The sequence below is a fragment of the Rousettus aegyptiacus genome, unplaced genomic scaffold, assembly GCF_014176215.1.
Source record: "Rousettus aegyptiacus isolate mRouAeg1 unplaced genomic scaffold, mRouAeg1.p scaffold_m13_p_2, whole genome shotgun sequence".
In the NCBI taxonomy this organism is placed as follows: domain Eukaryota; kingdom Metazoa; phylum Chordata; class Mammalia; order Chiroptera; family Pteropodidae; genus Rousettus; species Rousettus aegyptiacus.
This window is the reverse complement of record NW_023416295.1, coordinates 38,648,012-38,663,119: the sequence shown is the minus strand read 5'-3', so window position 1 is coordinate 38,663,119 and position 15,108 is coordinate 38,648,012.

The following is a 15,108-nucleotide window of genomic DNA, read 5'->3' as shown; positions in this document are numbered from 1 at the left end:
GTTCTGCTTTGAACTATAATGTGAATACCTGTGGTTTTAGTATAAGTTTCTTAAAAGTATAGAAAAAAGAAACATTTAAAATGTTAAATACATTAAATTATTTTTCTACTTACCGTTATTCTAAAACTATAAATAATACATATTAAATATATTTTGGCAATATATTAACATAAAAAAGTTTATACTCACCCATAAGTTATCTAAACTTAGAGAAGCATCAGTAGAGTATAACTATGTAAAAAATAAATATTTAGGCTTTGATATTCTGCTTTTTATAGTTTATAGTTTATTTAAAATGTTTTAGTCAAAAATTTATCCTGATATTTAATTTAAGACCTTGGGAAAATTTTGTGAATTTTAAAATTCAATGATTACTTTCTAGAGAGCAGTCCCAAAGCTGTAAGAATAAACTACTGAAAGCAGACACATCAAATAAGCACAATAATTACAACAGGGAAAGGAAGTATAGAGTATTATTAAACATTTACATTCATTTATAAACAAAACAGAAACAAAGTAATGAAAAGGAATGGTAAGCTAATATTCTTAGAATGAAGAACCATGTCCTTAGAATTAAGAGAACTTTTGTCCCTGTGCCAGGGCCTCTTTTCTTGCATACTTTTAAAGAATGCATATGGTTATAACCTGGATTATGCTCTACAGTTATCAAAAGAAGTCCTTGAAAAAACTCAGTCTTAAAGAATAGTAGACTCCAGGAGAATTTTAAGGTTGTTAATAAGCAAAGTTAGAAGAATTTCTTGATCAATTTCCAAATGTATTAGCGTCAATCCACATTTACCAAAAATATTCATCATGCTCAAACCAAAGAATGCTTCTAAGTAGCTATTATTATTAATCATGAGTAAACACTGTGAAAATAAGAAAATGCAAGTGACAACATAACCTTTGCTCATATGTTATGCATCTAATCACCTTGCCATTGGTTCCAGACTTAGTTGTTATGGGAACTATGTTAAGCCATAATGTTGATTTTATTGCAATGTCGAAAAAAGAATTCAAAGGAGACCATTTTTATGTAGGACAAGGGCAAGGTTCCATGGAGATGGTTGTCAGTACTCTAGATGTACTCAGAATTGCATATTACACACTGGATGTGGGGAGAGAAAGGAGGGACATCTATTTTCCGCTGCTTTACCCAGTAGTTCTGTTTGCAAGAGAAGCCTATATAGAATGGGGAAACTAAACGTTTCTTGTCCTGAGTGAGATGACTTATGGGAATGAATAGGGAGGTTGAGAGATCTTCAATTTGGAATCATATCAGAGATTTCTAGAGTTAAAAACTATTCTTAATGCCCCCATATATTATTTTTAACCATATCAAATTTTGTGAAGAGATTTCTTCTTTTATCCAATCTTCTTTTATTTGAAAAATTACTCATTTTAATTGGTAGATTTAATAAATATAATCTAAAGACTAACAATACACTAAATATACCAAATATTAAATACTAAAAATAATTGTTAGTATAGGTATGTCCTAAATATTTCATAGAGCCTGTTTTGTCTAAAATGATGTTTGTTAATTATCTGAAATTCAAATTTAACTAGTCATTCTGTATTTTATCTGGCATCTCTACTCGTTTTTAATTTAGCTGAGCATTTACTTCTTATTTCCAGCATATTATGCATCTATTTAGCTTTACTTTTTTTCCTGTTATTTCTCAGTATTTGGAGTATGTTTGTGGCAGTGATGATGTATGCGCATGCCATGTGATTACTCGAAAATTTTAAATCCTATATTCATTTTAAATGATCATTTATTCTACATGAAATTTATTTGTGTGTATGAGGTGAGATTGGGATTCACTTTAATATTATTTCAGAAGGGATAGCCAATTCTAATACTATTGGTTTAATAATCTTTTATGTTCTCTTTGATTTGTATGTGTTCGCTTAAGTATATTGACATTATCTTCAAGATTCCTTTTTTCCGAACCCCTTCATCCAGTCAGTCACAGAGTCTTGTAGAATTTACCCATTGACTTGAAAGGGTAATGAACTTCTCCTCTTCTTTACACTTTACACACACAGCTTTTTTATATGTTTATGAATGATTTATGATCAAGGACAAGAAGAGACAGAGCGAACTCAATTATTTCAGAAATAGATAAAGTTTAATGTGAATTTGGACATATTCTGTCATCTCCGTCTTCCATGTAAGAAGCAAGAGTGGTAAATTAATTCTATGTCTTTTCCTGGGGGGTGAGTGGCAAATGGAACTCTTATACTCTTATGTGTTATAGAATGGGCATTAGGACTAACGTGCTGTCCTAGCTCATTATTCTGTCCTTTGGCACTCTGGATATGGCTTTTAGGTTGTACCCATGCATAGTCTCACTTTCAGGGTTAATATTAGGGTAAAGGAAGACACTTAGGTAAGGACAGTATTCTCAGTGTCCACTGTGTGAACATTGTGATCTACTGCTCATACCCTTCCTTAGGAATCGAGGAGTTGTAAGTCTCTCTCCTTGGAATTTTGCTGGCAGACAGCCTTCAGCTATGAGCCCCCTGAGGTGGGGGCCTCAGCTGAAAACAGCTGCCTTGCTCAATATCATGCCCACTTTCTGGGATGGCCCATACACAATGAATAATCGGTATAGGGTTATAACAACTTGATCGTTTCCACGCAATTCAGTACAGCTCGGAGAGGTCACTAGTCCACCCTTAGAATGAATCACAGTCAATTTCTCCTCAATCCTACTTCTTTTCTTCCTTTCCTTTTCTGCTGCCTCCCATGGTTTTAATCCCAAGAGAAATCCCTAATAAATCTCTTAAACGTAATTTATGCCTCAGAGTCTGCTTCTTAGAGATCCCAACTTGTAACACTGTACTAGAGTTTTCCTTTAGGGACATTAAGCCAGATCAAACTAAAGTGATACATTGTCTTCCTGATTATTTACCTGAGCACATACCCCACCTTTGGTACCTCTATAGAAGTATTGACATAGAGTAGAATTAGCATAATAATGTAGCCTATATGTTGTCTTAAAATTATAGTTCTGCTTTCTATTATTTTTATTTTTTATTTTTTAAGATTAAAATGTAATTTCAGTATATATGAAAACTTAGAAAATACAGATAAAATTGTAAAATAAAAAATCATCACAACCCATAGATGATCACCGTTTACATCTAAAACTATTTTTTCAGCTATGTATCTGTTTATCTGTATATCTATCAGATAGATATTTATGTGTTTTTTTAATTATAAAGATCATATTATATTGGCTCTTTTGTACCCTACCCTTTTGGGATAATAATCCCCACTGTTAATATGTCAAATAGTTTGCTTAGAGTACCCTGTCCGTATTTCACATTTCCCCAGTTGCCAAAAGGTCTTTCAGCATTAGTTTGGTTAAATCAAAGGCCATATAGCTTTTATCTCATTTTATCTCTAAATATTTTTAAATTGAATTTGATAAGACTCTTCCTCCTCTCTCTCATCTAATTATATAATTATAGACCTAATTTAACCATCTTAAATATGTAGTTCAAGTAGGAATATTAGCCCTGGATTTAGACTACCTTATGTCTAAAGCAACAACGATGACAACAATGAGAGCCACCACAACAACAATAAGAATTGGGCTCGCTCGAGGTCACTCATTTCTATCAGGAATGGAATGACTAAAAAAGAGAAAAACAAAAGGTTTTAGATAAAAATCAACCTTCTTATGTTCATCAGCCTTCTTATGTTAGAGTAATGATAAAACACAAGAAGAATGAAATGAATTACAGAAGGAATTGTTCAGTTTTCAGGCAAAATTTAGAGAACATATATGGGAGCTAGGCCTTGAGTTTCTAAGACTTTATATTTTTATCAATCTTAGCACCATGGAGTGTACCTAATCAAACCGTAAAAGTAAATTTTAATAATCATGGTAACCAATCGAATCTATATTGAAACACCAAGAAATAAACATGAGATATTTCAGTTTTCCTAATTCATTTAATGTAAAAACTATAAACATTTTAACACAATCATAGGCAAAACTTTCAGTTTTCTGAGTGTACATCTTTATATTTTATTGAGGAAAATAAAGAATGTTTCCTGCCAGAGAGACAGAAAGAGGGAGAGAAAGCACAAAGAATATGTGGTTGTAAATTCAAATTTGAGTCTTAAAGAAAGGAGCTACACTGCCTTAACCTTGATTCAAATACCTGGAAAGATTCTGATAAATCATCAGCCACATGCAACAATGATTTTACTCAATGAATTTTTAAAAAGGCTAAACAGCATATATGGTAGGATAGAGGCAAAGTACTGGTGTCTCCATCTTTCTGTAGTATAATCACTACTGTCAGAAAACTGATTAGGTTTACTAGTTTTAAACAGTTACCTTCATGGAGGTAGAAATCTTCAGATATATGCATTTGTGCCTTTGCTTTGGAATGCATATATTAATAAATGAAAGACTCTGAACTATAGACAAAAATGCATTTAGCCAATTATTTTGAGTGCCGTTCTACGAAGTCGTGTCTCTTTGATGAGGTTTAGTTTTTGTTTTTCTCTACAAAAATCATAATTCACTTGGTTTAATCACTCTTATCCTCACTTTCTTAAGGAAATTCAATTCTCCTCTGTACATTACATTTGCTGGTATTTGATTTTTATGTCAGAATTAACAAGAAAATCTCTGCCTTTTCTAAAATATTAGAATGGAATGACTTAATTAATTTCAAGGGAATTAAAGAAGATAAGATAGTCGTTAGTATAGAAAGAGGAAGAAGTGATCACTTAAAAATTACCATCATAAGATGCCATTGCTGGATGGAAGCTTAAAAGCCACCCACTCAACTAATGCATGATTCCTTTATCTCATTCTTGAGAAATGATTGCCATCTCTGATAGGGAACTCTTCATTCACTGTGTAAAAATTTATCATTTTTTCCTGATAGTTCTGGGTCTAGTAAGCTTTTCTATCTTGAGTTGAAACCCTCTATATGTGGCCCTTATACACTTGCCAAAATTCTGACCCAAGGAGTATGCTGATACTGTGATGATTTCTTGCATAATAGAAGAGGTTGCTGAATACATACCAATAATTTCTACCTTATGTGAAAAGGGGGAGATATAGAAGATGTTGTGTAGATTTCTCTTTACTCTTTCACTTCTTTTCACACACTGGTGGATGACATCATTCATCTGTCTGCATGCTGGACAAATGTTTTTCAGTAGGCTTATAGTGCACTTGTAGCTAGAGATTTACCCTTCAACAATGAGCTTTTAGGTGATCAATAAATAGCATCAGTCTTTTCTATTGAATTCAGAACTAGATGAGAGTCAGCCAGATGGCCATCAATATGTCAGCTTCATTGCTATTAAAACTTACTTCAAGGATTGGGCAGTATGTGATTTTAAGTATGTAGCTAACAGTCTCCTTGTCAATTTAAGTCTTTTGACAGGCCACCTAAAGTGAAAGTTTGGGTCCAGGATTATTGCATCACATTAATCCAGCAGACAGAAAGGAAGCAAAGTCAGCGAATCTCTAAATGCTTAAAGACTGAGAAATATGGTTGGTTCAAAATTGATAACTGTAGACAGACTAATCTATCAGAAAGAAGAGTGAGAAAGGGTTTGGACATGAGTCTGCATATGTTACTCCATGGAAATGCAAATGGTGAGCTTCTGACTGTTCTCCAGTATCCAAGAGGTTTTGTTATTTTGCATCTTATTTTAAAATGAATTTCATTATTCTTATGAATGCATGTTTTTACAGTCCTTTTTGTTTAAAACTTTAAGTTAGTTATGATCAATCATGAAAAGGAAACCTCCTATCCACTAATGCTGTAATGAGAGTATTTGATAAGTACAAGATAAATGTGTCAAGATTAAAAATTTAGTCACTGTCTGTTGATTGCCATCTGGGTCCCAGACACCTTGCGTATTTGCTTTCACATTTAATTTAACTATCATATTTGGAGAAGGAGGTATGATTTAACAACTATTTCAGATAAGAGCTATTTTTTTTTTTTCCGAGTCCACACAATTAAAAGCAGGATTTGAAGAGATGATATTGGGCATAGTTACTCTTTCCTTTTCCCTTCCCATTTATAAAAAGGTCTAACAGCTAATATCCTGCTGTCTCTAAGGACTTAAATAATTGTTCTTCTTTGCAATTTTATATAGGTTTTAACTGTTGATGAGCAAAAAGGCCAAGTTTAACCAAGTATCCAAATCCACTTTTAAAACTATTTCTGAAATGCTGCCCAGATATTTTGTCCTTTCACCTACTGTAATTTAATGCTCTACGATTTATAAAACAGTCACCCATCTACTTCATATAGGGATCACTTTCAGGACAAGTAACAATTCTGTATTTTTAAACAGTGGGTGCAGATCCAGAGGTTTACAAAAATTCCTTGCAACAGTGTTTTAGTCTGAATCCTGAAGTGTTTTATACATATATATTGGGTTCACTTCCAGAATGTATTTAAAATGAAGTTCTCATATAAAGCTTTATAATTCAGAGTAAGAGATGCTGTAGGTATTTTCCAAATTCAATTCATTACAATCCCCTAAAACATTTAGCTGCCTTTAAATAAAATCAGTCTTTCTCCTAGGCTTTGGCAGTTAAGCTATAGTCTGCTGAGATGGCAGTATTCAATATCCACATCCTGCTTAGCAGCTGACATTAAGTTTTGGCTGTGACCATGCAAACCCATTTTAAACTCTTGTCTCTATATGTGTCAGTTATGACTTGGCAGCTGGCTGGAATAAACATTTAAATCTTTAGATCTGGGGATTTAATTTAAATACCCTGTAATGAAATGAAACCATGGATTCCATGGTTTGTAAATACACATTTAAAGATAAATAATTGTAAACATTTAAATTGTTGCTAACCTTCCTTTGCTGTTCTTAAGTTAATACTAGAGTGTGTTTTTATACAGTGTAAAAACTCAACAGAAGTTTATGTAGGATTTAATACTCTAAGTCTGGCCTCTTAAATGACCTACTACTTTCTTCAGTAAGGTCATTTGGCAGAGTACAAAATGCAGAACTCAGGAGAACTAATTCACAGCCCTCTTTTCCATGTGGACAGAGTTACATACAGCTCAGCCCTTTGTTCCTGGCTGGCTCAGCTTTGACCTTTCACTGTTCCATTCTCTTAGAAATCACTCTCATGAGAATGGAGTAAAAATTCTCTGTTTAGCAGCTTAAGGAATCAGGTGCCTTGTGACTTCGTGCCTTGAGGACCTTGATTTTCTAAAGGCGCTACAGACTATAGGAATTAACAAAAGGCCCTTTTGGGGACATTCTAAAAAAATGTGTTGAAAGGTTCTTCTGTGGTGTCAGAATTTGGGGAAAGTGGCTGGTCCTGTAGAATTTTGGAACCGTGGAATGTCAATAGTGGCAGAATCTTAACTATATTTGAGAAAGCAAGAGCAAAGAAGAAAAAATCCTACCACATAGTGGGAAAATTCTTTAAGAATCTAGACTCTCTAACCCTAGTTCAGTTCCTCACCAACTCATAGCACCACTATTTTTTTTTTAACAACCTTGTTTGTTTGAGGTTTTTTTTTTTTTTTCAGCTGATTGGAGACAAATCTCCATGTCCATGTGACACATCATAACTTCAATATTATGCATATAAAGTAGGTTGCAGAGGAAAAGACTGGAAAATGGTTGAGAATGTGGACTATAGAGCCAGATGCCCAGGGTATAAACCCTAACTTTGCCAGTTTGAGACCTCAAATAAACATTATGCTTCATATCTTATGTATGTTATAAATCATTGCAGAATGAATGATTACATTCCTATTTTTAAAGATTTTTTATGTATTTTTATATTTTTAAAGATTTAATTTTTAGAGCAAAATTGAAAGGGAGGTACAGATATTTCCCATATAGCTCTTGCCACCACACATGTATAGCCTCCTCCATATCAGCATAATTCACCAGAGTGGTACTTCCCCCTCCCCCCCAAGGATGAGCCTATATTAAAACATCATAATCACTCAAAGTCCACAGTTTACCTTAGTATTTACTCTTGGTGTTGTACATTCTGTTTTTAGACAAATGTATAATTTACACATACCTATCATTATAATATCATACAGAGTATTTTCACTGCCCTAAAAACCTCTGTGCTGTATGTATTCATCGCTTAACCTTCTTACCCTAGGGAACCACTGTTTGTTTTATTTTTAATTTTCCCCATAGATTTGTCTTTTTCATAAAATCATATACTTGGAATCATATAACATGTAGCTTTTTCAGATTAGCTTCTTTCACTTTGTCAGTCATATGCACTTAAGCTTCCTCCATGTCTTTTCATGGTTTGATAGCTCATTTCATTTTAGCACTGATTAATATTCCATTGTCTGAATGTACCACAATTTATTTATCCATCGATCTACTGAAGGACATCTTCATTGCCTACAAGGTTTGACAATTATAAATAAAGCTGCTAAAAACATCTAGGTGCACATTTTAATGTGGACATGCTTTCAACTCCTTTGGGTAAATACCAAGGACCACATTGTTGACTGGTATAGTAAGAGTATAATATTGTGAGAAACTAATACATTTTTGAAAGTGAAGAAAACCTGTATTTGGCTCAACTACAATGTCATTTTTGATTTAAATAAGCTATTAAATATATTTTCCCATTTAAATGAAATGTTTATTTAATGTCTTTTTGTAAGAAAAAGTATTTTACCCATTCATTATTCCTAGAGGCAAGGATTTCTCATGAAAGTAAAAAAAAAAAAATTAGTATCTTTAAAATGAATGTTATATTTAAAAGGCATTTCATTGTTTCTGGAGGAAAACTTCTATTCCTATGTGTTTTCAAATAAAACACAGATAGCATTATTGAGTGCATACTATGTTATGGGCACTGTAACTTTTGGCACACACACTGTTATTTAATTCTTTACAACAATATTATCATTATTTCTATTTCGTAACTAAGAGAATTGCAGTATTTAATATTTTAAATTAGCAATTCCAAGACTCTTACTGAAAGTCACAAATGTACTGATGAAACCAGCCTTTGAACGTAAGTAGTCTACATCCAGGCCCAAGAATAGCGACTGTGCCACCCTGCTCTCCTCCTGACCTTGTCGAGGGTTCATCATTCTGAGGCAACTAGTAACCAGGAACACATAGAACTCAAGAGGAAAGAAAGAGAGAGAGAGAGGTCAGCAGCATTGCTTAATTCTTTAAACACTGGCATTGAGAGAAGCTATTTTTTATTACTTTTATGTTAAATGCCTCAAAAGACAGTGGAGCTCTTATTAACTTTCATTGCATTTAAACCAGTGAAGAATGGCCTGGTGTTGTGTTGATAACCACTGCTCAGTACACAACCAAATGCATTTCTAGATATCAGGCCTCCCCATAGTGGTCAGGGATAAACTGTGTTGTTTTATTATAGAGCTGCAGGAATCCAGGACCATATACTCTATTACTGAGACTGCCTGTGACTCATAAAGACAGATTTTAATTACATTCACTCCATCTACCAAAGTGAGGTTTTCCACTGCACTTCTGGATGTAGCACAATTTAAATACTTCCCCTTTCCTCCTTTCTTCTACCTTTATTGAAGTTCCTCTAGTAATCGTACAAAGAACATTTTCTAATTGTTTATGCCTAAACATTATTAAGATTTTTTACAGACATAATATTCTGAATTGCATATTGAGTGAACCCTAGATTTGGTATAGGAAGCTGAAGTTTTCAGGATTGGTCTCATTTCAACAAACTGACATTCATTTTTCTTGCCCATAAAAATTAATTCCACAGATGGTAAAGCCCCCACATTCTATCATATTAAATCAGTGATACATGATATAGTACAAGAAAGAGACAAAAATATAACGTTAGTAAGTATGGGTTAATTTAATTGAAACCGTTATAAAAATAATCACTATCTATTTTTCCAGAAACTAAAAACAGATAATTCTATTCTGAATTTTAAGTGCTTTAGTTTTGTGTTTTGACTTTTCATAAAACTCAGCATCTCATTAATTGAATATTTATTCCTTATTTATATATTGTTATATTTAAACATATGATAAAGTAAAAATTAACTTGGACTAAGAAAGTAAAAGTCTACCCAGACTGAAAATAACAGACATAGGTAAAGTTAACAGCAGGTTGAACAGGAAACACTGTTTCATCCAAGAACACACTGCAGCTGAAGTGTCATAAGCATCCTCTTATTTGAGTGAAGACTGTTTTTCTTTTATACTTATTGAGAAATTTTGTTCTCTAAAACCATAGCTGATCAGAAAATTTCCTGTCTGAAATCACATCAGGGATTAAATGCACCATTATTGCCTGGAGTATCTAAGTCACTTTGACATAGGGAAAAGAAGCTTAATGTTCAACCTAATTATAGAGCTTCAGATATGAGGTTTCTGAACACAACATTTTACATTTATCTGGCCTTTGTAGTTCTCAAGAAAATAGGATTCAGAATCCATTTTGCAGACCATACACATTTATATACAACCTTGATTATCTCTATTAAAGTTCTGCTTCATTTAGATTTATCTGACACTCCACCTTTCCCTTTGATCAAATAAAACTCCATCTTCCTTTGTCTGATTGGGTGCCCCAGATTTCTGTTAATGTGTGGTCAAGTTTGTTTCTGGTGATTATAGACTGATTGGGCTGAGACAAGTGGTTAAAGATATTTGAAGAAAGACCTATTTAGTATATCAAGAAAATAAATGATACAATTGGTAGGAATAAGGGGTTCAAGTTGGGTTAAAAATGTGTATAAGATTAACTGACAAAATATATGCCATATTATCCTTTTCTAGAGATGGGCAGCAAACTTGGCTTAAAGCATGCAAGCAACGAAAAGAAAAACAGTCATTTTCAAAGCTGTAGTACAGTTATTGAGTTAAAAACAAGCCAATTGCCTAGGAAAAGTCAAACCCTTCCTGCCACTGGGGCTTGCAAGAAATGTGTTCTCGTAAAGAAACACTGTGGTAAAGCAAACGACATTCTCAACGACATCTCTAAATTCAATAGAGACTAGTATCAAGTTCCACAAAGCAACTCATGTTATTGAAATTTCTCAAGGCTAAAGAGCCATTTCTATCTGTGCCTACATTGATTGCATCATTTCTCCTGTCCTGTCTGCATTGTGTGAGTCTCTCTTACAATTATCTTGCCTTCTGTGGAGTAAGAAAGGACCTTGGTTGAAGTGTGTGCCCCTTTCTCAAGTACCTGCTAGGCTATTAGCAACATAGAAATTAAGGGAAAGTTCAGAGGCAACTGCAATGTGCCCATTTATTTTTTTCCCATAATTTCTCCCTGAGCCCTGGCAATGTAAAGGTAGAGAAATAAAGATATAATCTCAATGAGTCTGTGCAAACGATCTCCTTATATCATAAAATTATCCATACAATCATAAGCTACCAACTTTTTCATTATCTTTAAAAGGATATACCAGGCCCAAAATGGTTATAAACTCTAAGAAAAATGTGCTCATAGTTTATTTATGTCCTCGTTTGAGTCTCCTGAGAGAAGGGATAAAACACAAAAAGTAGGCAGTATAACTTTGGAATCTTATTTATAGTAGGGAGTTAGAAACATTTTTTTAAAAAGATCTATTTAAATAATTTAAATTTTTAAATAAAATTCCTGATAATTTCTATTCAGTTGAAGGAAATATCTAACACTTGTTAAATTCATTTTCTGATTTCTTATCTCTGTTGAGCCCCAACAGTTGTTTGGAAATCAAAATATATTGTGTTGTAAGTACAGGTGAATTTATCTTGCAGGAACATTTTAACATTTGAAAATTCTGAGAAAATTTTCTGACATAATTATTTTTATTTTGCAAATGTTATTTTTCTCTGAAACTATTTGAAAACATTATGAATTGATCAAACCACTATGTTTTGATGTTAGGTACTGTGAGAGAGAAAAAATGGAAAAAATATATAAACTCAGTCATGAGTCACTAACACACAGGAGCTTGAAACTCATTTGGGGAGACATTTATTTATTTTTTATTATTAAATATAAGCACACATGCACATCATGAGTTCTTACTATAGGTAAGTAATGTCCTAGATGCTTAGCAACTCATGGTGAGTTGGAGTCCTGGCAAGAATCAGATGGAACACTGAGTAATGTTATAAAACTATTTACAAAACTATGGAGAGATTTTAGCAAAATCCTCAAGGGATGGCGTAGTACAAGGGCAGGCATCAAAGGGGATTTGTTTTTACACTTAACAAGGCCAGTATGGGTGGAGGTAGTTTGGTGGATATGAGAAACTAAATAACATCTGACTGGAAAAGAGAAAGTAAGAGACAGCATAATCTGAGGTGTGTCTGGAGAGGTATATAGAATTATGGCATTTGTTCTTGTAGTGGTGTTGATATGTTCATTTTGATGTTTTTTGTGGGGAGACTCATTTGTAGGACTAGATTAGTTCTAAATTCTGATGGCTATATCAGTGCTGAAGAAGGAGAAAATGGATTGATCTAAAAGACATTTAAGAACATTAAATGGGAATCATACTTAGAATATAATGCGAGCTGCACGAGATGGTGTCAAAGAAGAATCCTAGTGTTTAGTTTTATAGAACTAGAGATTTGCAGTGCTAGTCACTGGAAAAAATCATAAATCATAATGAAGGTATACTTAATTATGTAGGATAGATCAGTATTTCAGTTTTTGAGATATTTTTCCCGATCCCCAGCCCAACATTCATTCATTGCATTCTCTTATTTAAAATCATTGATTGATTTTCTATTAGAACTTGAAATTTTGTATGCATACCACTTAGAAAAACTAGGTTTAATCTTTGAGGAGTTTACAATTTAGTACAAACGAAGATGATGCGTGTTCTTTGCTCTGGCTTTGTAATATTAAATAACTTTGAAGAACATTAAATATAGCCGAATTTCATTTGGGGCCTTGCCTATAGTCACAACTTTATAAATTATTTCAAATACATAGGCTCAATTTAAGATTTTCTATTTAGTTATATACTTAAAAAAAAAATAAAATGTCATCTCTTAAACCTTTGAAGGCACAGAGACCCTTTCTTTCAATTTCAGGGGCTTTAATCAGTAATTTAATTATTTTAGTTTTCTTCTCTTGTATTTACTAGGGCCTACACTTCATATTGCTTTTATAGAATTAGTTTCTATGTGTGTTATATTTATATGTTTATGTTTTATATAATTCTAATTAAAATTATTTAGTTTTAATTGCAGAGTACATCTAAATTAATTTAGGATTATGATATGCACAGTGTTTTCATGCCATTAATTTATTTAAGACCAAGGGATATTAAGATGTACTGATGCTTTCCTAATAAGTAGGCATTATTATTCCTAGATACTGGAAATATCCAGCTTCCTGGAAGACTTCTTTGCACCTGGACTGTCGATAGAGTTTATGGTTTGGATATAGAAACTGTGACTTGAAAAAGCAGGAAGCATTCATTATTCCTAGGGCTACTAAATTTCAAATCATATTCAACCTCAGCTGCTAAAAATCTGCCTGAGTTTCAGAGAGAAGAGTTTATCTGTTATACTTTTACACATAGATTAAAAATATTTAGGAGCTCTAGGAAAAAGTCCTTCCTAAACTGTCTTTACCTCACATAGTGATAAGTGCTTATATTACTTGGTATTGATTAAATGTTTGTTTAAATAGCTGAGAAGAAAAGGGAGAGAGATTGATTTTGTGTGATGGTGTTAAAGTCTCTAAATTATTTACCATGAGAGAAAAACAAAGTAATTTTTAGGAAAACTGTCACTAGAGTTTATCTCTCAGAAACACACACACACACACACACACACAGCAGGAAGGTTTATTTTCTTCTTATAGAAGCTCTGAGGAATCTACAGAGATTCATTCCATTATAAGATATAGAAGTATTCTTTCCAAAGTGTTTGCACTGTTTTTAAAAGTAATGTTTATAGTAAAGCTATGTGTGAGCATTCCATTGACATTTTAAAGAGGGTAAAACTTGGCATATAGCTATTTATTATAATAAACAACATTTTTTACATAGAATTTTAAAATTTTTCTCACAGTATCTTATTTAATTATTATAAAATAGTTTTTCAAGAAAATGTTCGGGGCATCTGGGACATATTGATATTTAGAACAAAAAGTTAGATATTGCTCAAATTTTAAATTCATAATAATTAAAATCTTTAAACTGGCAGTTTTTCTGATCAATAGATATGTATCACTGTACTAAATATGCTATTTTAATATTTAATAAAATAATACTTTGAGCTCAGCCCTTGAAAAAATGAGGAACAAATTAAAGTTTTAGGTTATATTTAAGTGACAAAACTCTGCCTCAGTGAAATACAATGCTGGTTGAAAAAATCAATAGACTTTCACAGCTTAGAAAAGCAAATCTTATTGTAAGTAGCTCTGTCTATAAATAGCTTTCAATTCATTTTAAATGCCGAAATATACTATACATGGTTTTTTTCTTTGAATTTTACTTTACTTTTTATTATAATGACAGTAAAATAGCTCTTAACCAACTCAATCTAGTGGATTCCTGAATTTTGTGTATATTTTCTTATTTACATGAGAAAATTAGCTATGAGATTTAGTTAACAGATTAACTATTGACTATTCCTATTACAGTGAAAATTGTAATGTGTTACCTATTTGTTTCTCCAGAAATGAAAGACTTATCTCCCAATTGCTGTGTGTGTTGCCAGCATGCAATCCTTAACAGGAAGTTCCTTAACTGAAGAAAGTTGCTTCCCTGGCTTAACTTATATCCAATGATGCATTGATGTGGGGGTATAAAGGTTAAGTCCTTTCCCCACAAATCAAGACAATTTTAAAGGGTCATCCCACTCCAGAGCTTTCTAGAGGTTGGCTGAGGCTTTTCTTGAGACTGCATCACAGCTCAGACTCTCCATCTACCCAATCCTGTTTCCTTCCTTCTCTTTCCCCTCCCATCGGTGTTAATAGTCCCTAATAAGTTCTCTTCAAGCTAACCATCACAGAATTTGCTTCCCAGGGAATATAACTTACAACACGCACTGAGATCCATGACTGACCAGGCTACTCTTGAGTATGCCCATACATTTCATTATCACCAGTTAACCATGTTTTATTATCA